At 40.4% G+C, this 24,328-nt stretch overlaps 1 pseudogene; it reads left to right on the top strand.

Moving 5' to 3' along the window:
• Nucleotides 1–5,136: 5,136 nt before the first annotated feature.
• LOC115873194 lies at nt 5,137–10,141 on the top strand (annotated as a pseudogene).
• Nucleotides 10,142–24,328: the final 14,187 nt, after the last annotated feature.

Consider the following 24,328-nt stretch of genomic DNA (forward strand, 5'->3'; position numbering starts at 1 on the left):
AGGGAGGGAGGGCGGGGAGGAAAGTATATGCTTGTCTGTTCTTTCCCTGATCTCTTCACCTCATTCCTGACCTGCAGGAGGCGGAGCCCCCTTGGGCATTGGGGAGCCTTCCAGTCACTGGGGTGTGTGGGATGGTTGATTTCGCTGTAGCTTGACTTCCTTTCGATCTAGTGTATCCTTTTGTAACACAGGCTGATTCTTTTTGCCTTCCTCTGTCTTTTTCCCTCGGAAAATACAATGAATAAAGACTTATTGGTACTTGAAAAAAAAAACAACAACAAAAAAAACAAATACCTGTAATTTATCCTGGATTATGGTACAAAAGTTTTTCATTTTCAAGGGAGACACTGATTTTTTTAAACCTTACTTAAAAGGGGGTAGTAGGCCAAATATGTTTGCCTATGATTACAGTCTTATAAACACATAGGCGCAGTTCTACTCTATCCTATAGGTTTTCTATGAGTCAGAATTGAGTGACTTTGAGTGAGTTTGTTTGGGCTTTTAGATAAAATCCATTGGAAATCATTGCCCATTATTTAGCTGAGGCCATTTCAAACCCGTGAACCTCAAAGCAAAAGGGCAATGACCAGTAACTGTGCTGAAATCATCGTGAACAGTAAAACTCAAATGGGTGATTGCTCAAGACAATCATGTTGTTGCTTCCTCCACTTGAAATTCTGTACATCATTAACATGCATCTACTTGCATAGTAAATAGAAACGTTAACTCCACTTTATCATGTTAAAATATCAACAGCAAATCATCCTGGAGTTCTGTTGGTGTAGTGATTACATCAAGGGCTGCAATCCACTCAGTAGTCAGTTCAAAACCACCAACAGCTCCACAAGACAAAGACTGAGAGACAAAGACAAGACAGATAGAGTCTTGGAAACCAACAGGGGGGGTCACTACGAATCAGCATCGACTTGATGGCAGTAAGCAAGGGGAGGAGAGGGCAAACCATCAAAGCATGGTCTTGAATAGTAAGCACTAACTTTCTGCACAACTGAAGCGCCACAAAATTGAGGATAATTCTGTCTTGGGCCATTGAATCAACACTGTGACCAGAAATGTCCAGTTATTGGTTTGCTTGTTTAAAATATAGTAAATATTGACTGGGGACTTACTAGGCCATGTACTACAATAACTTTTTTGGATGTCTTGCTTGATTGAAAATAGTTCATGTGTTTGACTGAAGTAATGAAATTCAGAGTTACACTTACACTGATTACAAGTTACAAGTTACACTTACACTGATTACTCTAAAGTACCTACAACACTTAGCGCAGAGTTGCAGAAAAGATGGCCACCAGATAGCAAGTCTCTTCAGAAACTCTAAGTCTCAAAGAAAATTCAGCAAGTAGGGAATTTGGGGAAATCAAATGCATGACCTGAAATCTGGGTGCTCCAAGATTTTTTTTTCACTTCTCTATAAGTTTGCTTACCCTTTTATTAAAATTCCTTCACCCCCATCCTCGATTCCAAAGATCAGCAAAGCAGTCAGACCTTTTGGGCCCCCCAACCAGCTACTGCTGGCACTCTCTAGGAGAGTCAATCTCTTCTCCTCTCAATCAGAAGCCCCGTTCCAGATCATGCACCAATTCCTCCTGCCTCTCTGAACCTTCCCACCCCTGGAATGCCTGGGTGGAGAACAGAGCTGAAGGTCAGCTTGGCGCAGAATCCCCTCAGAGCATAAGAAGAGTAACTTCTTACTTTTTTTGATCCACCACACCGCGTCTTCCCTTTCTACTGGAGACCCTCCACCCTCTCTACTCGACTAGCTCCAACACCAAAGAAACTACTGAATTGCAGCTCCCAGCAAGATAGGCAGGTGAAACTCACTAAACCAGGGACAAATGTTTTTACACATATTTCTCTTTAACTGCTGCCTTCTCTATATATTATACAGTGGGTTGATTGGTGATCCTTTTAGACTCATTGGGACTCTCATATTGAGATAGCAACAACCCAGGCAGACCATGCCCACCCCAGAAAGAACCCTTTCTTTGGGTCTGAATCCACAAATATCTCACACACCAACCAATGGGAAAACCACGCTTCCCCTAAATCAGGGGAAGGCTCTTGGCTCCTAGACTTCACATCCTCTTATTTTTCAGTGAAGTGATCTGTGTACCACTCCAAACTGCAAACCTCTCACACAGAGACATGTGGATGTGTTCCTCTTTCCTCTCCCAGATTGAAGCAGACAGGCCAGGCACTCCTATTATATTCTTTTCCATGAGAGCATGATAGGGCATCAAGTCCTGCTTGTGAGTGAAGAAATCCAAGACCAAACACAGAGAATGACCCTTGGATGAAGAGATAGGATTTTCAGCTCTCAAAACTCCCAATACAAAATAGACACTTACTTTGATTCCTTTGCCCAAAGCCTAGGCATATTTCTTACATTCTGCCATACGCTGAAACTTTTGAACCTCAAGTCTCCAACCTCCCCACAAACCCAAGGCTGTACTCATCTTCCAATCAGGAACACGTAGGAGAGATCCTCCTACCACTTTCTTTTCACCAAGAGCATAACAGCGCACCACCCTCTGCTTCTGAGGGACAAAAAGCATAGCGAAACTGAGAGCATGGCTCTCAGTCAGAGTTAAGGATTTTTAGATCTAAGAGCTACCCACCTAAAAAAGACACATGTTTTTATGTGTTTTGCCACTCAGCCATGACATCCTTCTTTAACTTTACCATAGCCTGGTCTGTGTACTAGCTTATACTCTCCATCTACCCAAGCCACCACTACTTCAAGACTCTGCTCTAACTTTCCTAGTGAACCACATTTACACATTAACTAACAAATAATGGCATGCCTCTTAAAATTCACTTTCCCAATATATAAAACATTATTTTATTTACCCCCTATTATAACTACTATCACTTATGTTCTATTATTTTACCCCTACCCACCACTTGAGCTACATACTCAACTCTATTACTTCTTCCTCGTCTCCCCACAATATGAATTCTAGCTCCTACTAGACCTTTCCTTTATAGCCCCAAAAGCTAACTCCTACACAACCCAGACACCTACACACCACTTACAACTTGACCGCTATGCCTTGAACACAAGAGGCAGCAACAGTAACCACCAAAAAACAAGAAAAACCAAATTTAACAGCTGGGGGTCACCCAAACCCAATGAAATACACAGGAAAAGAAGCCTCGAAACCACCAGAGAGAGAATCAACAAGTGCGATGCTGAGGACCAAACAAGAGATCTGAGGATCCATTGTGAAAACACAGGGAGAAATTGAGATACTAAAAACCTCATATCATAAAGAAACCCAGAAACTAAACGATATAAGAGAAATAAAAAACATGGTACAAGAACTGAGGAATAAAATGGAAGAAGAGGAAAATTGAATCAATAAACTCAAAGACAACTTTTCAGACTACAGCCAGTGAGAGAAATGATCAAACAAAAAACAAAAGAATCCAGAGAAAGTCTGAGGAGGATGTTGGACATCATGAAGAGAAACAACCTATATCTCATTGAAATCCTGGGACAGGAAGAAGCAAACAAATCTACACATAAAACAGTAAGAGAATTCATGGAGGAAAAGTTCCCCAATACACAAATGAGGAGATAATTATCCAGAAAGCTGAGAGCACTCCAAAATACACTCCCTGTGTAATGTGTTAGTCTGGGTAGAGAAACAAATTCATAGACACTCATATGTGTATAAGAAAGAGCTTTATAAAAAGATGAAATATACAACTTTCCTCTAGTTCCTAAATGCTTCCTGTCTCCCCCACCCCACCTCATTGTCTGAATTCTACCTTGCAAGCCTGGCTAGACCAGAGGATGTACACTGGTACAGATGGGAACTGGAAACACAGGGAATCCAGGGAAAATGATCCCTACAGGACCAGTGGTGTGAGTGGCAATACTGGGAGGGTAGAGGGAGAGTGGGATGGAAAGAGAGAACCAATTACGAAGATCTATATGTGACCTCCTCCCTGGGGGACGGACAACTGAAAAGTGGGTGAATGGAGACTTCGGACAGGGAAGGATATGACAAAATAATAATTTATAAATTATCCAGGGCTCATGAGGGATGGGGGGCAGGGATGAGGACCTGATGCCGGGGGCTTAAGTGGAGAGCAAATGTTTTGAGAATGACAAGGGAAATGAATATACAAATGTGCTTTACACAATTGATGTATGTATGGATTGTGCTAAGAGTTGTATGAGCCCCTAATAAAATGATTAGAATTTTTTTAAAAAGAGTAATTGCACATTAAAAAAAAATCCCAGCCCAATCTAGATCAAGTCCATAAATCTGATATTAGTCCAAATGACCAATACCAATCTATAAAGTCCTCTTTAGGCACATGAAACACATGCAATAATGCTGAATACAGGATGATCACAGTCCAGTTTGTGGAAAGTCTTGTGGATCCAATAGTGTTGTAAGAATCCCAGCACTGGCCGGGGTCTCCATGTGGCTTCTCCAGCTCTGAGGCTCTGGCTGCCTTCAGCATGTCTCCATATGGATTGTCAACAAGAATGTCTCACAGGGACTGAGCTGAGAGAGAATGTCTCTCGCCTCCCAGGAGGAATACAGGAGTTCCCAGAATCCTCAGGAGGAGGACATGCCTACACAGAGGTCTCATTGGCTATGACCTGATTGACAGGCTGCACTACACCCCTTCACTCTTAATCCTCTCAAATTGACAAGTGATTATATAACTACCACAGGCAGGGCTCTCTAGAGAAACAAAACCAAGATACTTATGATTGGATAGATGATAGATAGATGATAGATATATGATAGATAGATAGATAGATAGACAGGACAGCTAATTAATCCACACAGCAGTACAGAGAGCTCAGTTCAACTCACTTTCCTGGAACAGTTAATATAATGGAAGTCCTTCAACTCAACGTGGGCTGCCAGGTCCAAGGTCAAGGAAGAAGACAGTGGAGTCCTCCTTCAGGCAAGGCAGGCAGAGTCTGCCCTCAGGAGTCTTCCTGCAGGTAGCAAATAGAAGGGGGGTCAGCAATAGTTAGGAGCTTGGGAATTTAGCAAAGCAGGCCCAGGTGGGATATCAAACTCGAGCAATTCAAGGCAATAGGATCCACTAGCCCCAAGCTGAAGCAATGTACGCACCAACAGCATGGTGAAGAAGGTCTCAGAGGAGACTCAAGCTCTAGTGGCACGATCCATGGGTTGGCTTGGCCAACAGGTAGTGTTGCTCACAGGTTGAGGCACAGAATTAGCTAAAGCAACAGCACACTGGTTCCATCACCAGAGAGCAAGAGAGATGGGAGTGGTCATTGCAGAGTGATTTATCTTTTTGCCCTCCAGTCAAACTGCAACCTGATTAATCCTGCATGTTCCCATTGGCCAGAGAACTATAACAACCCCAGAAAAAAAAATCAAGACATATAGTAGTCAAATTACCCAACTTCAAGGAAAAGGAGAGACTCTTGGGAGCAGCTAGAGAAAAAGAAACAGTTGCCTACAAAGGTAAGCCAATAAGGATAAGCTCATACCTTTCATCAGAGACCATGCAAGAAAGAAGATAATGGAGAAACATATACCAAATTTTGGGAAAAAATGTTGCCAACCAAAACTATCAACTATATCCAGCAAAGCTATCCATGAAAGACTACAAATATGAAAGAAATACAAATAATTTTTTATCATTTTATTGGGGGCTCATACAGCTCTTATCACAATCTATACATGCATCCATTATGTCAAACACATTTGTATAAATGTGGCCATCATCATTTTCAAAACATTTTCTTTCTACTTGAGCCTTTGTTATCAGCTCATCTTTCCCATTCCTCTCCCACCCTCCCTTCCACATGAATCCTTGATCTTTTAAAAATTATTATTTTTTCATGTCATACACTAACTGATGTCTCCATTCACCCACTTTCTGTTGTTCATCCCCATGCGAAGAGGTTATATGTAGATCATTGTGATAAGTTTCCCCTTTCTCCCTCCACCGTACCCTTCCCCTCATGGTAGTAGTCAAATTACCCACTACTCTCATTATTGGTCCTGAGGGGTTCAACATGTGGGACAAGAGGAAAGTAAAAAGAAATAGAGGAAAGAACTAGGAGGCAAAGGGCATTATAGAGGTCTAAATACAGGCATGTACAAATTTAAATATATTTATATATGACAATAGGGAAATAGATCTTGTACATATATTTATAGGTTTAGTATTAAGGTAGCAGATGGACATTGGGCTAAATTCCCTGTGTTTCCAGCTCTTAACTGAGATAGATAGACCAGTATACATACTCTTGTCTAGCTGAATTTGTAAGGTAGAATTGGGGTCATGATAGTGGGTGGGGAGGAAGCATTAAAGAACCAGAGGAAAGTTGTATGTTTCATCAGTGCTATACTGCACCCTGACTGGCTCACCTTTTCCTTGTGACCCTTCTGTAAGGGGATGTCCAATTGTCTACAGGTGAGCTTTGGGTCTCCATTCTTCCCTTCCAATCATTCGCATCAATATGATTTTTTGTTCTGGGCCTTTGATGGCTGATACCTGAATCCTATCAACACCTCATGATCACACAGGCTGGTGTGCTTGTTCCATGTGGGCTTGGTTGCTTCTCAGCTAGATGGCCGCTTGTTTATCTTCAAGCCTTTAAGACCCCAGAACCTTTTGATAGCCGGGCACCATTTGCTTTCTTCACCACATTCGCTTATGCACCCGCTTTGTCTTCAGTGATCATGTCAGGAAGGTGAGCATCATGGAATGCCAGATTATTAGAACAAAGTGTTCTTGCATTGTGGGAGTAGAGGCCCAATGTTCATCTGCTACCTTAATACTAAACCTATAATGTGTACAGGATCTATTTCCCTATCATTCATATATAAATATATTTACATATGTAGATGACTGCACTTAGAACTCTATAAATGTCCTTTGCCTCCTAGTTCTTTCTTTTATTTCCTTTTACTTTCCTCTTGTCTTACTATCATGTTCAGTCTTCATTTGGGTTTCAGTAATTCCTCTTGGTTACATTGCCCTTGATCAAGCCCCACCAGGCATCTTATACCCTTCCTCGCCATCGATTTTAGATCACTTGTTATTCCCTTGTCTCTGGGTTTGTTGACACCCCCTTCCTTTCCCCCGCCTCCCCCTCTCCCATGTCCACCCCACTCCCCCCAGAACCGTTGGGCCTGTTGTTTTCTCCTCCTGATTGTTAGTCCCACCTATCTTATCTACCTATATATGCAGACAATAGTATGCACAAAAACAAGACAGAGCAAAACAAAGTAACAACAACAACAACAAAAACCCACCACAACAAAAAAAGAAAAGCCTATCAATAGTTCCGGGTCTGTTTCTTGACCTTTAGGTGTGTTTTCTGGTTGAGTCTAAAGTAGTGCCACACCCTGGCCCCAAAGTCTATCTTTGGTATTCCCCAGGGATTCATTTCTTTGCTTCCCTTGCTGCACTGTTGCATGCCCTTAGTGTTTTACCCTGGTGTGGTGAGGTTACATCAGACACAATTCCCACACTGTGTCTCCAGTGTTGGCCCCATAGTACAATGGGTCAGTGAGGTACGTCGTGTCTTGTGGTGGGACCAGACCTGTGCTCCTTTCTGTGCATTGGCTGCTCTGAGCAGGAATATTGTCTCTGGGGCTTGGTGGCCCAAGATGTGTTCCATTCTCATTCATTTGCTCCTGTGTGCTCAGATCAGATGCACATCACTCCCTGAACTATACCTTCAGTTCTGTCCTCAGAAGTGAATTCTGGGGGGGCAAGGGGTGTCCACATTGTTGGATTTGGGGCCAACCCAGCTGACCTCTCTATTGGTTCCCTACTTCATGCTGGTATTTTGCATTCACGTCTTGGCACACCGGGTTGAAGTCTGGTCCCTCTCACCCCCTCCTGGGGAGATATAAACAATACCCTCCTGGGTTAGTGCCCTGCTCCCCTGCTACCTATGTCTCTTTTCTTTATTTTGCCCTCCTTTTTAGTTGGCTACCATATGTATCCCTTAATTGGGTCTGACACCTGCCATAGTACCTGTATCTCACCCCAGGAATATATGTACACAGTAGCTGCTCCCCTATACCACTTTTACATTTTTAAGCTTACCTCAGTGGACTCATGTTGTACTTGTCCTTTTGTGCTTGTCTTACTTCACTTCGTGTAATTTCCTCCAAGTCTTTCCATGCGGTGATGTGCTTTGTGTGTCCATCACTGCTTTTAGGGATGCACAGTACTCCACTGTATGTATCTACCACAGTTTTTTTAAAAAGGAAAAATTTTAAAGAATTTTCTAAAACAAAACCAGAAATTACCAAAAACATAAACGTCATCTATATGGTCAGAAAATCAATAACAGCAGCATACAAACATGAGACCACCACAATGTGCAACATCCCCCAGAAATCAACAAACTGAATGCACTACCCCAAACAATACAAATCTAGAGGATTGTATAGGGAACAAGACATGAATGAACACCACCAGCACCCCACAAAGAAGAAAAAGCACCAAACACAAATACTATGAAATGACAGCAACTAAAACACATTAAGAAATAATAGCACTGAATGTCAATGAACTAAATGCATCAAGTAAAAGACAACTAACAGTAGACTGCAAACAAGACCCGTCAATATGCAGTCTTCAAGAGACACACATCAAACTCACAGATAAAAAACAGACTAAGAGTCCAAGGATGTCAAAATATTTACCAAGGCTAAAAAAAGAAGAGTAGCAATATTAATCTCTGGGGAAAAAAGACTTTAAAGTAAATGACATAATGAGAGACAATAATGGACACTACATAATGATCAAAGGATCAATAGACTAAGCACATATAGCTATTATAAACATATATGCATGAGAAGAGAAATCACCAGACTGACAAGAATAGCAGGAGACTTCAATACACACCCTCCTGGAAAGATAGAGCGAGGAAAGAAACTCAGTAAAGAAACAGAAGAGCTGAGCAATACAAACAGCTCAACATCACAATTGGCATGCATATATGTTTATAATAGCTATATGTGCTTAGTCTATTGATCCTTTGATCATTATGTATCTTAACGAGTAATCTAGCTGACAGCGAAACAACAACAAAAATACACTTTCTTCTCTAACAGATATGGTACATATTCTAAAATAGACCACAATTCAAACACACAGAGCTCACATAAACCATCTTCTCAGACCACAAGTTCATAAAATTGGAAATCAATGATAGAAAGAACAAGAACATAAAGGCAAACACATGGAAACTCAACAACACACTAATTAGAAAACAGTGGGTTTAGATTAGAGATGAATTTTAAGAGATTCCTTGAAGCAAATAAGAATGATTACACAGCCTAAGAAAACCTATGGAACACAGCAAAAAGTTATCAGAGGACAATTTATAGCAATCAATGCACACATTTTTTAAAAGGAGAGAAGCATGTTCAACACTTTAACACAACACCTCCAACAATAAGAACAAGGATGTGCACTGTCAGATGACCTGCCCCACTGCATCGCTGGTTGGACCTGGCTCTGTCACTCCTCCAGCAGCTGCTGCCCATTAGCCAGGACCAGGACTGCAGACACCAAGGACACAACTCTGACCAGGATGACCCTGCTGCTTGTACTTCTCACCCTTCTGGCACCTGGACAGCCCACAGGGGTGCAGAGCTCACCAAGCCCAAGGTTAAGCTGGAGGCCAAACTGGAGTGTGACTGGGACAACCTGGTGGCATGCTCTATGGTGAGGCTGCCCCCCATGGTGATGCAGACTAAAGAGAAGGCCCTGCAAAGCAGCACTGGCAACTACCTCCTACATCAAGAGGCTTCAGTGGCACTACTGGTGGGACCAACAGCGTGCACACTGACACCAGTCACAGTCTGCTGGAACTCTCGCCAGTGGAACACGGCATTGTGAGCATCTTCAGTGTCTCCAGTTGGTTATTTGTGGCCAGAAAAGACAAGAACAAGCTCTCTGGCTCTCCTTTCTTCACAGAGGATTGTATGTTAAGGAGATTTTCCTCCCCAACAACTGCAATGCCTATGAATCCTTCGAATATCCATGCATGTTCAACATCCTGAATAAGACCGGCAGGACCAAGAAGGGGAACCGGATGTCACCAAGCATGAAGTTCACTTACTTTATCTCCTGGCTGTGACCCTCCAGAGTAGTTTCACAGAGGACAGCCTAGTGGTGCACTCTCTTTGCATAGACTTTCCTGCAACCTGGAGTATCATGTATTTAATTATTTTAAAGTATGTATAATGCCACACACTTATTGATGGTTCTATGAATATGTTGAATATTTTTTCTGAGAAGGAGAGAGCGAGAGAGCAGGGGAAACAAATAAAGTGAAATATTACTGAATGTGAGGACACTATGGTGACACTTCACCAGTGACACCTGTAACGTATCAAGAAGTCATCACAAGGCCTCTGCTGCTCTTCAGGGAGTCTGTTGCCAGCCCGGTTTTGCACACCTGCCTCAGCCCCACAAAGATTAGAGGTGAACATCCCCCTGTGCAAACTGGTCCTCCTGGGCTGAAGAAGTCCCTATCTTAGCTTCTAGGGCCTTATAAAACCCTACACCCTGCACCCTAATCCTATTAATTGAGGCATATTGATTTACTTCACAGACAAAGCACACAGCCAAAGAACCCCTCCTGCAACTCTGTTTTGAGACCTTTCAACTCAATGCGAGTCCATCTCCTGTGTAGAGACCAATCCTAGGCTGCAAAAACTCCTGTTGTCCCTTCTTAGGATCTGTCCCAGCTACAGAGTGGGGTTAGGGTGGTGGGCCACGGAACAGACAGTGTTGTCAGTTACATGGGAAGGACTGTCTGGGAAGAAGTGGGGAAAAATGGGACTGGATGGCATGTTTTGCAGCCACAACCACAATGCTTAGGAATGAAATCTCCTTTGTGCTTGCAGATGTATCTGACCTTGGAAAGGCTCCTGTTCAAACCATTCTGCAGGCACTTGGGACTAGCTCTTCACTGCACCTTGAATCTGCCGGTTGTATTCAATGCTATTGGCTGTTTCCCAATGATACAGATTTCACATCTACCTCATGAGGCAGTTGTCTGGCCAGCCTCTCAGATAGTTCCAACTTGAGCCAGAAGTTGTTATTTTTTGTATATGTCACCACAAAGGGTAGCAAATCTCACCTTGGTAGGTCCCATTTGATTTTTTTTTCCCATTGAGCTATATTTACCCCATGAATTACTTTTAAGACAGATAATCATGGTGAAAATATTTCCAGGCAGCTGTTGGAGTGAACCATATGGTCAGCAAATCACTTTATAGTTTTCTTAATTTTTTTACAAATGTCAACCATGGTTTGAAGCTACAAGGTCAGTTGGGCTGAAAATTTCCAAGGCAAACATTGTCACATTTATGAATGATCTTTTTGAAAATGTTTTATGTAGTGTGATCCCCCTACCCAGCTACCAGGAGCTTTGGAAGTCTTCTCTAAGACTCCAACACCTGCCTCTCAAAGTGACTGGAATTGGGAGGGAGGTGTCTATGGACATAAAAATCTGATTGAAGTTTTGGTCTTGCACAATTCTTTGTAAAATAGCATTCAGACTGGGAGAAGAAGTGCTCACTTGCTGAAACCAGCAAGCTAGAAACCAGACATCTGAAATGGCTCTCACTCCCTACAATACAGTCAAAAACCTTGTCTTTCTCCCTCAGAAAAGCTGGTCATTTCTAATTGTTGGCCTCTCAGGTTGCACCACCCCTATGTCATGAGAAACTCACTGTCATCAAGCCAGTTCTGACTAATGGTGACCATATTGGACAGGCTAGAAGTACACCTCTGTGTTTCCAAGACTGTAACTTGACAAGAGTAGAAAGCTTCATCTTACTCCCAGGGAGCAGCTGGTACTTTCCAATGGTTGACCTTTCAGATTTCAGCCCAACATGTAAAAACAATGCCATGAGGAGAACCAGAGTATAAACACAATACTTATTATTCTTGGGAGGCGTTATTGTTGTTTTAAACCACATCCTAATTTTCATGTGGGTCTGATAAAAGTGGTGTCTCAACACCTTTGGATGTTTGGGGAGGAACTAAAGAACATTCTGGATTTAGCAGGCTCATTCCTGGAACTGACAGATCATGATAAAATGCATTAAATCAGACTGTCTTTGCTCAGAGCCCTAGTAAATTGTGAGGAATGAAAATGCCTTAAACATAGACTTCTTCCCTCTCCCATATAGTGTATGTGTACACACACTGTATTACATTTGTGTGTGTATGTTTGTGTCTTCTGAGTATTGTATACATTGCATAAGGGACAGCATTGTCCCTTTGAGCTACAGCAAAGTTTATGTACTGCTGGGGGTTGGGAGGATTGAGATCGCTACCTTGTCACTGATTTCTGAATCTGTAGTTTTATACAGGTGCCAGTGGTCACTGGGACATATGTGCACATTGCAATTTGGAGTCGGGGGAGGAGATGATGTACTTTTAAATAAACAATGGGAGCAGATGTAAATTATGTAACTAATTGGGAAACATGTATTAAAAATATTCAAACAGGCAATGAAATGACAAAAACATTAGAAAAAGGACAACAGCATAAACCCTCCAACAACAGGAGCAAGGAAAGCATAAAAATTAGAGCAGAAGGAAATTAACTGAAAAACCAAGACAAGAAACTGGTTTTTTGAAAAGATCAACAAAATTAATCATTCAGTAGTAAACTTAGCAAAGGGGAAAAAAGAGAAGATGCAAATATCTAAAATTTGAGAGGAAAAGTTGACATAATATCAGATGAAAATGAAATAAAAAGAATAATAGCACATTACTATTTAAGTCTGTATTCTAGAATTTTGAAAATGTAGAAGACATGGACAAATACCTAGAAATACACCCTTTACCCAAATTAATGCAAATGGAGATCTGAAACTTGAACAGACCCACGAAAAAAGAATAGAGAAGATCATCAAGAAAGTCCCAACCAAGAAAACTGTAGGACAAGACAGCTCCACAGACAAATTCAACCGAGGATTCAGAGATGAGAAGTTACCAATGCTACACAGGGTATTTCAGATATAGAAAGAGACAGCAAACTCCCAGACCCAGTCTATGAAGCCAGCATAACTCAGATTCCAAACCAGGCTAAGACCGCACAAAGATATAAAACAACAGACCAATATCCCTCATGTACATAGATGCAAAAATTCCCAACAAAATCCTAGTCTATAAAATTCAACAATATATCAAAAAATAATTTTTCATGACCAAGTGGATTTCATACCAGAGATGCAAGGATGGTTCAACATTCAAAAAACAACTAATGTAATCTACCGCATAAAACAGATAGGGATAAGAACCACATAATCATATTGATAGATGTAGAAAAAGTATTTAACTATATCCAACACACATTCCTAACAGAAACACTCAATAAGATAGGAATAGAAGGGAAATTCCTCAATATAATAAATGTCATATATGAAAAACCAATGGCCAATATCACACTCAATGGGGAAAAACTGAAAACATTCCCACTGAAAATGGGAACCAGACAAATATGCTCCTTCTCACCATTCTTACTCAACATTGTTCTGGAAGCCTTAGCCAGAACCTTAAGACAGCAAAAAGAAATCAAGGGAGTACAAATAGGCAAAGAAGAAATGACTATTTGCAGATGATTTGATATCATATGTATAGAACCCCAGGTCTTTATAAAAGACTGTTGGAAACAATAGAAGGATTTAATATAGTAGACAGATAAAAGATTAACCAGCAAAAATCGATCAGATTCCTATATATCAGTGAAGTGAGCTCCGAAAAAGGTATCACGAATACAATACTATTCACAATAGCCACTGAGGTGTTGAAATACCTAGGAATAATCCTAACTAAAGAAGAAAAAAACTTAAACAAAGTAAACTGCAGAATATCATTACAAGAAGCCAAAAGAAACCCACAAAAAAATGGAAGAATGTCTGTGTTCATGGATAGAAATATTTAATATGGTGAAAATGTCAATACTACCTAAAGCAATCTAAAAATACAAATCAATACCAATACAAATCCCAATATCATTCTTTAAAGATATGGAAAAACTAATTACCAACTTCATATGGAGAATGAAGAGGCCCAGGATAAGCAAAAACTTCTCAAAAAGAAGAACAAAATAGGTGGTTTTTACATTACCTAACCTTAAAACCTACCACAGAGCCACAGTTGTCAAAACAGCCTAGCTCTGGGCAGATACATAGACCAATGGAACAGGATAAAACACCCAGAAGTGAAAGCATCCAACTACAGACAACTAATTTTTACCAGAAGACAAAAACATATTAGTCAGAAGGAGGTGCCATCTTTAACAAATGGTGCTGGAAAATATGAATATCCATCTTCAGAAGAATGAAACAGGACCCATACCTCATCCCATGCACAAAAATGAACACAATATGGACCAGAGACCTAAATATAAACCCCAAAGCTATCAGAATCATCAATGAGAAAACTGGGGCAAGCCAAAGGGCCTCATTGAAAAGCATACATCAGATATAACGAATCTTATACACTGCTGATAGGCATATGTGTTAGGCAGGTTGACTAGAGAAACAAATCATATATATGGAAGATGTTTATATCAAGAGGTAAAGCAGCTCAGTCCAACTCAAGCCACAAGTCCCACTTCACACTCAGGCAGCCACATGCAATGATGCAGAATACAGGAAGATCACAGGCTGGTGGATACAAAGGCATATGGATCAAAGGTGGGTTAAAACATGGCAGAGCTCCGCAGCTCTCAGGGTGGCCAGCAAGCATGAAGGTGAGGGTGGAGAGCGAATCTTCCTTATAAGAAAGCCATGCTTGCAGGAAGACAGCATCTGCCTGTGGCCTGATTGACATATATGACTCCACCCCTATCTTCTTACAGGTGCCATGTTGGCACAAAAAACCTAACTACCACAGCAAGTAAATATGTGCCACCATTTTGGAAAGTGATATGTCAATACCTTAAACAACTGGTAATAGAAATAACATACGACCCAGCAATACCATTGCTAGACATATAGCCAAAAGAAATGAGACAGATTAAGAACAGATGTATCCTTTCCCATATTCATTGCAGCAGTTTGCAGTAGTAAGATGAACACACCCCAAATTGCCATGAGTAGAAGAATGTATAAAAATGCTTCAGGGTACACTGGTACAGATAGGAACTGAAAATACAGGGAATCCAGGACGGATGAGCCCTATAGGACCAGTAGTGTGAGTGGCAAAACAGGGAGGGTAAAGGGAAAATGGGTAGGGAAGAGGGAACCGATTACATGGAACTGTGTGTGACCTCCTCCCTGGGGGACAGACAACCAAAAAGTGGATGAAGGGAGACATCGGACAGGGCAAGATATGACAAAATACCCATTTATAAACTATCAAGGGCTCATGCAGGAGGGGGGAGCAGGGAGGGAGGGGAAAAATGAGGACCTAATGTCGGGGGTTTAAATGGAGAGAAAATGTTTTGAGAAACGATGTACAAATGCGCTTTACACAATTGATGTGTGTATGGATTGGGATAACAGTTGTATGAGCCCCTAATAAAATGTTAAAATAAATAAATAAATAAAAATGCTTCAGTACATATATAACAGAGTACTATTCATCTTTTAAAAAAATCATTAAACACCTCATGACATGGAGGGACCTGGAAATCTTTATGCTGAGTGCAGTTAGTCAGTTACAAAAGGGCAAGCCTTGCATAAGTCTTCTACTTTAAAGGTAAACACCAAGATGAAGAAAGCATGCTAGTGCCCATGAAGCATCCAGCACCCTCTCTTTATGGATGTTTTAAAAGCCCGTTTTGACAGAGCAGACCTCACTTCAGCAGGAATCAGGCTTTCAGGATCTAGGGAAAGGGAGATGACCCTTTAGTTACTGCCATCCAAAAATGTGCTAAAATCACCTTAAACCAACAGACATTCCTACCAGAGTGATAAGTGATCCTGATGGGTAAATCAAGTCAAGAGTAGGGTGGGGAAACATACACATCACTGAGATGGCAAGTACATATCTATTGGTAGAAAAATGGGCGGGGCAGCGGGGAACCGATCTCTCAATGGGAAAAAATTATTAACAACACTTATATATATCCCAAAAGGAGAATATTCTTAGTCCTATGTTCATCTAGGTTCTATACAGGCCCTGGGAACCTAGGCCATGTGTCATGGACTACTGGGGCTTTAAACCCTGTGCTTTTGAGGTGCACAAAATTCTTCATAGGCCACACCAGAAGGACTCGAGGTGGAAATTCACTAAGGGAACTGGGCTCTACCTCAAATGCACCTGTAGCCCTTGGATTTAAGGGCAGAAGTACAATGTATGTGAAGCAGAAGGCAGCTATATCAAGAGTATAGAATCAGAGGTTGGCAGACTCCCACATATGTACTACTTCAATGCCCTACTTGCTTAATTAAGATAAATATTACTCTAGTAGACCTCGTTCTGCCACTGTCATTGAACATTATTGTAAGTTTTGCCTTTACCACCAACCCCCATAGTTTGTATAGTGTTCAGTCACAGAAGGATTTAATTTGCATGAATCAATAATCCATGTATTGCCATTTGCTGCCAACCTATACTTGTTTAATCTCCTTTTCTCAATTGTGCTTTCAATGAATTACCATAGGCTAAAATAATGATATTATTAACAGAATGGTCTTATGCTCCAGGGAGATGATTGATAATGTTCTCTACCATAAAATGACAAGGTATTTCTAAGATGAATCATAGGCATAAGTAAACCATAGATATATGAATGGGATTTGGGTTCAATCTAATGGAGGAACAATTAGTTCCTATGATATGACCCTAATGTAGGAAGAGAGTTCTTATGATATGGCCCTGCTTGATATGCCTCCTTGTGAAGAGATCACAGAAAATATGGGTGCTACAACAAAATGAACTATATGGTGCTTCTTCTATCAGAAAGAATAGCATTTAAGGTCTTAAAGGCTTGCCTTCAAATAAGGAATCAACTAAGTGAGATGGCAACAGCCCACATGGAAAAAGCACACCAGCTTGTATAATCCAAGGATTGTAAATAATATAACCCAAATTTTAAGAAGGGAATGGTATCAGAACTAAAATCGTGAACAACTGGTTTTCAGAAGACTATGGCTGACAGTGGAAGCCCAAAATCTATGTGCAGGTTCCACACATAAGTTAGACCTCCAGTACCTCTGACCACAGTCAAGGGATGAGAATAGCACTGACATGCGAAAGAGAGCATTGCACAGTCGATTGTGTTAGACAGAGTTAGGTTAAAGTGTGATATCTTATTTGATTTCACTTTTGCTTCATTTTAAATTTGTTCTAACTTTTAATGTTTTATAGATTCTTTCAGTTGATATTTTTCTCTATTTTACTTTGTTCTTGTTGTAACTTTTGTTGTTGTGATGGTGATGGTGGTTTGTTTGTTTTTTGTATGTTTTTCTGTATATGAAATCAAGGATATGTAAATCAATAGAGACAGTAACTGGGTTACTGGTTCCTTGGGGGTATGGCAGGGGAGGTTGGGAGGAACTGGATAGTTAATAACAATGAGTGCAAGAAATAAGAAAATGTTGTAATGGATTGTATATGTGAATTATGTCCCAATAAAACTGTTAAAAATTACTTTATAATCATTTCTGAAGCATATATGGGAATAACAGAGTCAACCAGCACAGCATAGGCTTTAACTACTGATATGAAATTTGAACTACAATTCAGAGTGAGTGAGATAGAGCTTGCAGTCTTAAAATAACCAGTTTGATAATTTCTAAACAAGACATCAATATTATCCAGAGGACAGTAGGATTCAATGTTTGCAAAGCATGTACAATGTCCAGATTTGCTGGTATGTATGTATATATATACATTTATCTATTAAAGGTATATTACAGTAAAGAGAAGATAATCAGCAAATGCCAAGTCCGAGATGGCCTTCATGATGGAATCCACACAGATTTTAGAGCAACTGTTATAGATATGCACTATGACATAAAAAACACAATTGAAATGTATACACAGATAGAAGAGCTAACAGCAATAGTAAAATGATCAAATGAAACTTTGAAAACTTCAAATAAATGAAAATTTTATACACATACATTTTTTTACTACATCCAAAAACTGAATGGGCTCAACAGCATAATGGAATGACAGGGACAAGAGTCCGTGAACTTGAGGACAGATAAATAGAAGTTATCCAAAATGAGGAACAGAGAAAAAAAGAGGGGAAAATGTAACTTTTGGGAAACTATCAATAGCTATGAACAGAGTCCCAGAAGAAAAGAAGAAACATATTGTGATGCCCCCAAAATATATATTTTTAGTTGAAAAATGACCAAGTAAAACTCCCCAAATTTGGTGAAAACTGTAGTTTACTGTTTTAAAAAGTTAGCTGTAAACAGGATAAAATAACTCATAAAAGTTTGTCATACTGTCGTGGATTATATGTTTCTGTGATGCTAGGAACTATGTCACCAATACTTCAAATAACAGCAGGGTCACCCAAGTTAAATGGGTTTCAGTGGGGCTTACAGGCTAAGAAAAAAGAAAAGACTGTTTATTCCTGAGGAATTGACCGGTGAAAACCTTATGAATAGCCAGGGAACATTGTCAGATGTTGATGAGCACTTTAGGTAGAAGATGAGCACTTTAGGTAGAAAGCCACTCAACACATGATGAAAGAACGGCCCTTTGAAAGTAGAGTCAACTGTAATGATGTGACTGGAGTAAAGCATTGGGGACGTTTATTTTCAGATAAGGTACAAATCAAAATGAGAAGAAACAGTTGCAAAAAATCTAATAACTAAAAGGTGGGATGTTCAAAGTATGAATCCAGGAAAATTGGAAGTCATCAAAAATAAAATGGAACATATAAAGATCAATATCCGAGTATGAGTGAGTTGAAATGGACCTGCATTGGCCATTTTGAATCAAATAGTCATCTGATTTGCTTTGCAGAGAACGACAAGTTCAAGGGCATAGCATCTCATTTATCATCAAAAACAACATTTCAAGATCTGCTTGAAATATAATGAATGCTGTCTTGCTAGGATAATATCTATACATATACAAGGAAATCAAGTTAGCACAACTATTATTCAAATTTACACACTAACCACTAAAGCCAGTGATGAAGAAACTGAATAATTCTACCAACGTCTTCAGTCTGAAATTGATCAAGCATACCATTAAGATGCATAGATAATTATTTGGAATTTTAACGTTGGAAACAATAAGGAAGGACAGTAGTTGGATCTTGAGTTAAAGCTTAAAATAACCAGAAAGATGTTTATTTGTGTTTTATTATGTTTGAAAAAGCATTTGACAGTGTGGATCATAACTAACAATGGATCACATTGAGAAGCATGTGAATTCCAGAGTTCTTCATTATGCCCATGTGGAACATGTACATGGACCAAGGCACTCATTCAAATAGAGCAAGGGAATAGTCAGTGGTTTGAAATCAGGGAAACGTATCCTCTTACCATAGTTGTTTAATCCGTATGCTGAGCATATAAACCGAGAAGCTGGGCTATATGAGGAAGAGCTGTCATCAGGATTGGAAGAAAGCTTATAACAACCTGCAACATACAAATGACAACCTTGTTTGCTAAAAGTCGAGAGGATTTGAAGCCCTGCTGATGAAGATCAAGGATAGCAACCTTCAATGTGTATTGAAATTCAATGTAAAGAAAACTAAATCCTCACAACTGGACAAACAGGTCTCATCAATGAACAACAGAGAAGAGATGACATTGTCAAGGATTTCATTCTTGTATACCTAACCAATGTTCATAGATGCAGCAGTCAAGAACTCAAACAATGTATTACATTGGACAAATCTGCCCCACAGACCTTTTTTTAAGTGCTAAAGATAAGGATGGTTAACATATTTCTGATGTGAGCCAGGGCACTTTCAGTTACTTCTTGTGTCTGTGTAAGCATGATACTGAATAGGGAAGCTGGAGAACAATTGATGGTTTTCCATTGTGGTGCTGGTCAACAGCATTAGAAGAACCATGGAATGCCAGGAGAACAAACAAAAACTCTCTTGGAGAAAGAATATCTAGAATGCTCCTTAGAAACAAGGATGACAAGATTTTGTCTCACATTTTTTGAACATGTTATCAGGATAGGCCAGTCCCTGGAAAAGATCATTGGTAGAGTCAGCAAAAAGACAGTCAAGGAAATGGATTGACACAGTAGCTGCAACACTGGGCTCAAACAAAACAATGAGCTCAGATGAAACAATGATTGTGCAGATAGTGAAAAACAGGTAATGTTTTGTTATGTTGTGCATAGTGCTGCTACAATGTGAAGCTTTCTTGAAGGTACCTAACAACAATAAATGTGTTATATCAAGTGGTGATATATGAGGAGTCTTAAAAACTTTAGTGAAAACAATCATTATCTTTTCATTCCCATTTTCCATGTACTTTTTGAAGCCTCCTTGAATTAACTCTGCATAGATGGTAAATGTCAGCAATATACTACAATTTAATCAGTAGAAAAATATAGAACAAAAAAAATAAGAGCTTGGATTTGAAACTGTCACACTCCATTTGTGAATGAACTTCAGTCACATAGAGAAAAGTCAGATTTAGATGAGTTTCCCTTGTGTCCACCTGTCTTTCATGGCCAACAGGTTCCCTATGTGTCTGGTTCGGGGCAGATGTTCTACTTATACCCACCTTGTGCTGTAGTTGACAGAGATGCCATTCCCTCCCTGTTGGAAACAAATATGGAAATAAGGTTGGCTAGACCACTGGGCACTTCCAGCATTGCATCCAGCTAGAATCCAATTGGAAACAGACCATCAATTGTTTACATGCAAGTTCAAGTTGAAGCTGTGTGCAGCTCTCTCATTCACTGCCATTGAGTTAATTCTGACTCATTGCATGCCTACAGGGCAGGATAGAGCTGCCCTGTGGGTTTCCAAAACTATAACTCTTTAAGGGAATTGAAAGCTTCATTTTTCTCCTGAGGAGTGGCTGTGGGTTCAAACTGCTGACCTTGCAACATGTAACCCACTACCCCACTAAGGCTGTTTGTGCTCAGATAGAAATACCTATATGGAGACCAAGGTTGCCTGAGACAACAAGGTGAGGGATTGGAAGGAGAAAAAAGAAAGAAATACCTATATGTGTTTGTACATACAGATATGCTGATTTGTACATGCACATACATATTCATTGAGGACATAGTTATAAATACTGCTCAGACATAACAAAACCACTTGCAAGACTGGTTTTCTGGATCTGAAGATTTATGACCTTAATACCATGGGGCAATTCCATCAATTGGCATAATACAGTTTACAAAGTGTATGTTCCGCATTCTGAGTTGAGTCATGTCTGTCATCATAATAGCTTGTGAGTAGCATCTAAGATAAACAACTGATCTCTGGTCATTAAGAGTCAAAGAGAAGCCCAAGTTTCAGAGGAGAAACTACCTTATGGGGCTCCTAGCAAACATAAGCCATGGCCACATCTATCTTGACAGTAGAAGAGGTAGATGGTTCCTGGATACCATTACCAACCATTCTAATCAGGGCCATCATAGATCAGCCCTAATATACAAGGAGAAAACTGCAAAACAGAACTCAAATCCTTAAAAAAATCCAGAGTCACTGGATGAGCTTAACTAGAGTTCTCCCTGGGGCTATTACCCTGAGGTATTCTTTACACTTTAACTAATACTATCCGCTGAAGTCACTGTTTAGTTAAATAACAGATGAATACACAAAATAAAGAATATTACCTATGAGTATGGTGCTCCATTAAAAAAAAAAAACCAAAAGATCCATATGAGACCAAAAGGCCAACAATTACTCTAAAGCAATGACAACAGGATTAGAGGAAGAGAATTACATCCCTGAAAACAGAAAATCCAGAACACAATTGAAGAGCATGTTAACACATTGCGTAGAATGTAATTCATATCACTGAACAAGTTGTATAGAAATTGTCAAAAGGGAATTAACTTGCTGTGTAAACTTGCACCATAAATTCATTAATATAAATATATATATTAAAAATTAAATATAAAGGTTAATAGCTGCAATTAATTCATACTATTTTAGAGTAAAAATTTGCTTTTGTTAGGTGAGCTTCCTCTCAAAACTCCATGATAATTTTTTCCTAGTCTGAAGGAGAATCTAAGTGCCTTCTGTAAGATGGAGGTCTTCAAGCAGTTAAAAATAACAAACTTACAGCCTCAAAGTCAGCTCTGATTCATAGTAACCCTATAAAGCAGGCCATGTGGGTTTCCATGTTTGTAACTCTTTATAGGATAGAAATCCTCATCTCTTTCCTGAGGAGCAGCTGGTGATTTCAAACTGTTGACCTTGTGGTAAGGAGCCCAACACATAACGGCTACACCACAAGAGCAGCTGCCAATGGAGGGTTGAAAGTGTAAGATTTGAATACCACATAGTTAAAGAGAGAAACGTGGTTGGACGTCTTAGAAAGAGATGCATGTAGTTTGTGATCTTCATCTGTGTTAGAGCTCTCTTATGGGTGAGGTATGAATGAATTGTTGTCAGTAGCCCTTGGGTTGTCCCCTATCTCATGAGGACTCTAGGTATAACAGAATCAATCTGTTGTGATCCACTGATCAGACCCCACCACACTGGGGTGGAACGCTAAGGGTGTGTAACAGAGCAGCAAGGGGACCAAAGCAATGAAGTCCCCAGGGAATACCAAAAATAGACCAGGGCGGGGCACCTCATCAGTCTGGACTGGAAAACACTCCTAAAGGCCAACAAACAGGCCTGGAACTATTTATAGACTTTCCTTTTTTTGTCATTAGGTTTGGGGTGTTTTTTTTTTCATTGTTGTTGTTTTGTTTCTTTTGTTGTTTGGTGTTGCTCTGTCTTGTTTTGTTTTTGAGCTTATTATTGTCTCTGTATGTCTATCTAGATAAGATAGGTAGGATAAACAATCCAGAAGATAAAACAACAGGACAGTTCTGAGGGGACACAGGAGGGGGAGGTTGGGGAAAGGAAGGGGGGGTGCCAACAAACCCACGGACACGGGAACAACAAGTGATATAAAATCAATGGAGAGGAGGGCGTAGGATGCCTGGGACAGCTTAATCAAGGGCAATGTAACCGAGAGGAATTATTGGATCCTGGGTTTTGCTGAGCTTGCAAAGTCACGTGTACTGCCACCACTTGGGGAGACACAACCCCCTTATTTTGGGCAGACTTGGAACAAGCAGCCTTCAAATCTTTAAAAACCACCCTCCTTCAAGCTCCAGCATTGAAACTACCAGCCTTAAACAAAGCCTTCCAGCTTTTTGTGGCAGAGAAGGCAGGTGCAGCAAAAGAGGTCTTAACCCAGAAGTTAGGTCACTGTAAAAGGCCAGCAATCCCCCTACTGGGCATATACTCAGAAGAGGAAAGAAACAAACCATGGCCAGACATCTGTGTTCCCCTGTTCATCGCAGCACAGTTCACAACTGCAAACACTTGGAAACAATGCAAATTTCCATCAACTGATGAATGGATTAAAAAACTGAATATATACATACAATGGAGTACTATGCATCGCTAAACAGCAGTGATGAATGTGTGAAGCACATCACTGCATGAGAGGAACTGGATGAAATCATGCTAAGCGAAGTAAGCCAAGCACAAAAGGACAAATGCAACATGAGTCCCCTGAGGTAAGCTTAAAAAAATGCAAAATGGGCATAGGGAAAAAGCTACTGTATAAAAACATTCCTGGGGCAGGGACCAGGTAGTATGGTAGGGGCCAGAACAAATCCAGGAATGCAGATGGTAGACAACTAAAAAGGAGGAGGGGAATGAAAAAAATGAAAAACAAATGGGTAGCAGAGGAACAGGGCATGAACCTACCCAAGGGGAGGGAATTGTTTATATCTCCACAGGGAAGGAAGGACCAGGCTTCAACCAGTGCTCCAAGATGTGAATGCAACATGCCGGCATGGAGTAGGGAACTAGTGGAGAGGTCTGAGGGGCCGGCCCCAATCCCAACTACGTGGACACCTGCCCCTCCCTCCAGAAGAATTTATTTCAGAGTACAGGACTGAATCTGCAGCTCAGGGTGAAAGACATGCCTGATCAGAGCAAATGGGAGCAAATAAAGGGGGAGGAAGAGAGAGTGGAGCACATCCTGGCCCACCAATCCTTGACGACGATATTCCAGCTCAGAGCAGCCAATCCACAGAGAAGACCATATGTCCGGCACCACTATGAGAAATGGCGTCCATCACTGATCCATAGCCCTACAGGGGACAATACTGGCGACACAGTGTGGGAATTGTGCCCAATCTGATCCGACAACACCAAGGCAAAATA

The sequence above is a fragment of the Echinops telfairi genome, unplaced genomic scaffold, assembly GCF_000313985.2.
Source record: "Echinops telfairi isolate 266 unplaced genomic scaffold, ASM31398v2 ScPeMD7_7467;HRSCAF=8505_0, whole genome shotgun sequence".
NCBI classification, from domain to species: Eukaryota; Metazoa; Chordata; class Mammalia; order Afrosoricida; family Tenrecidae; genus Echinops; species Echinops telfairi.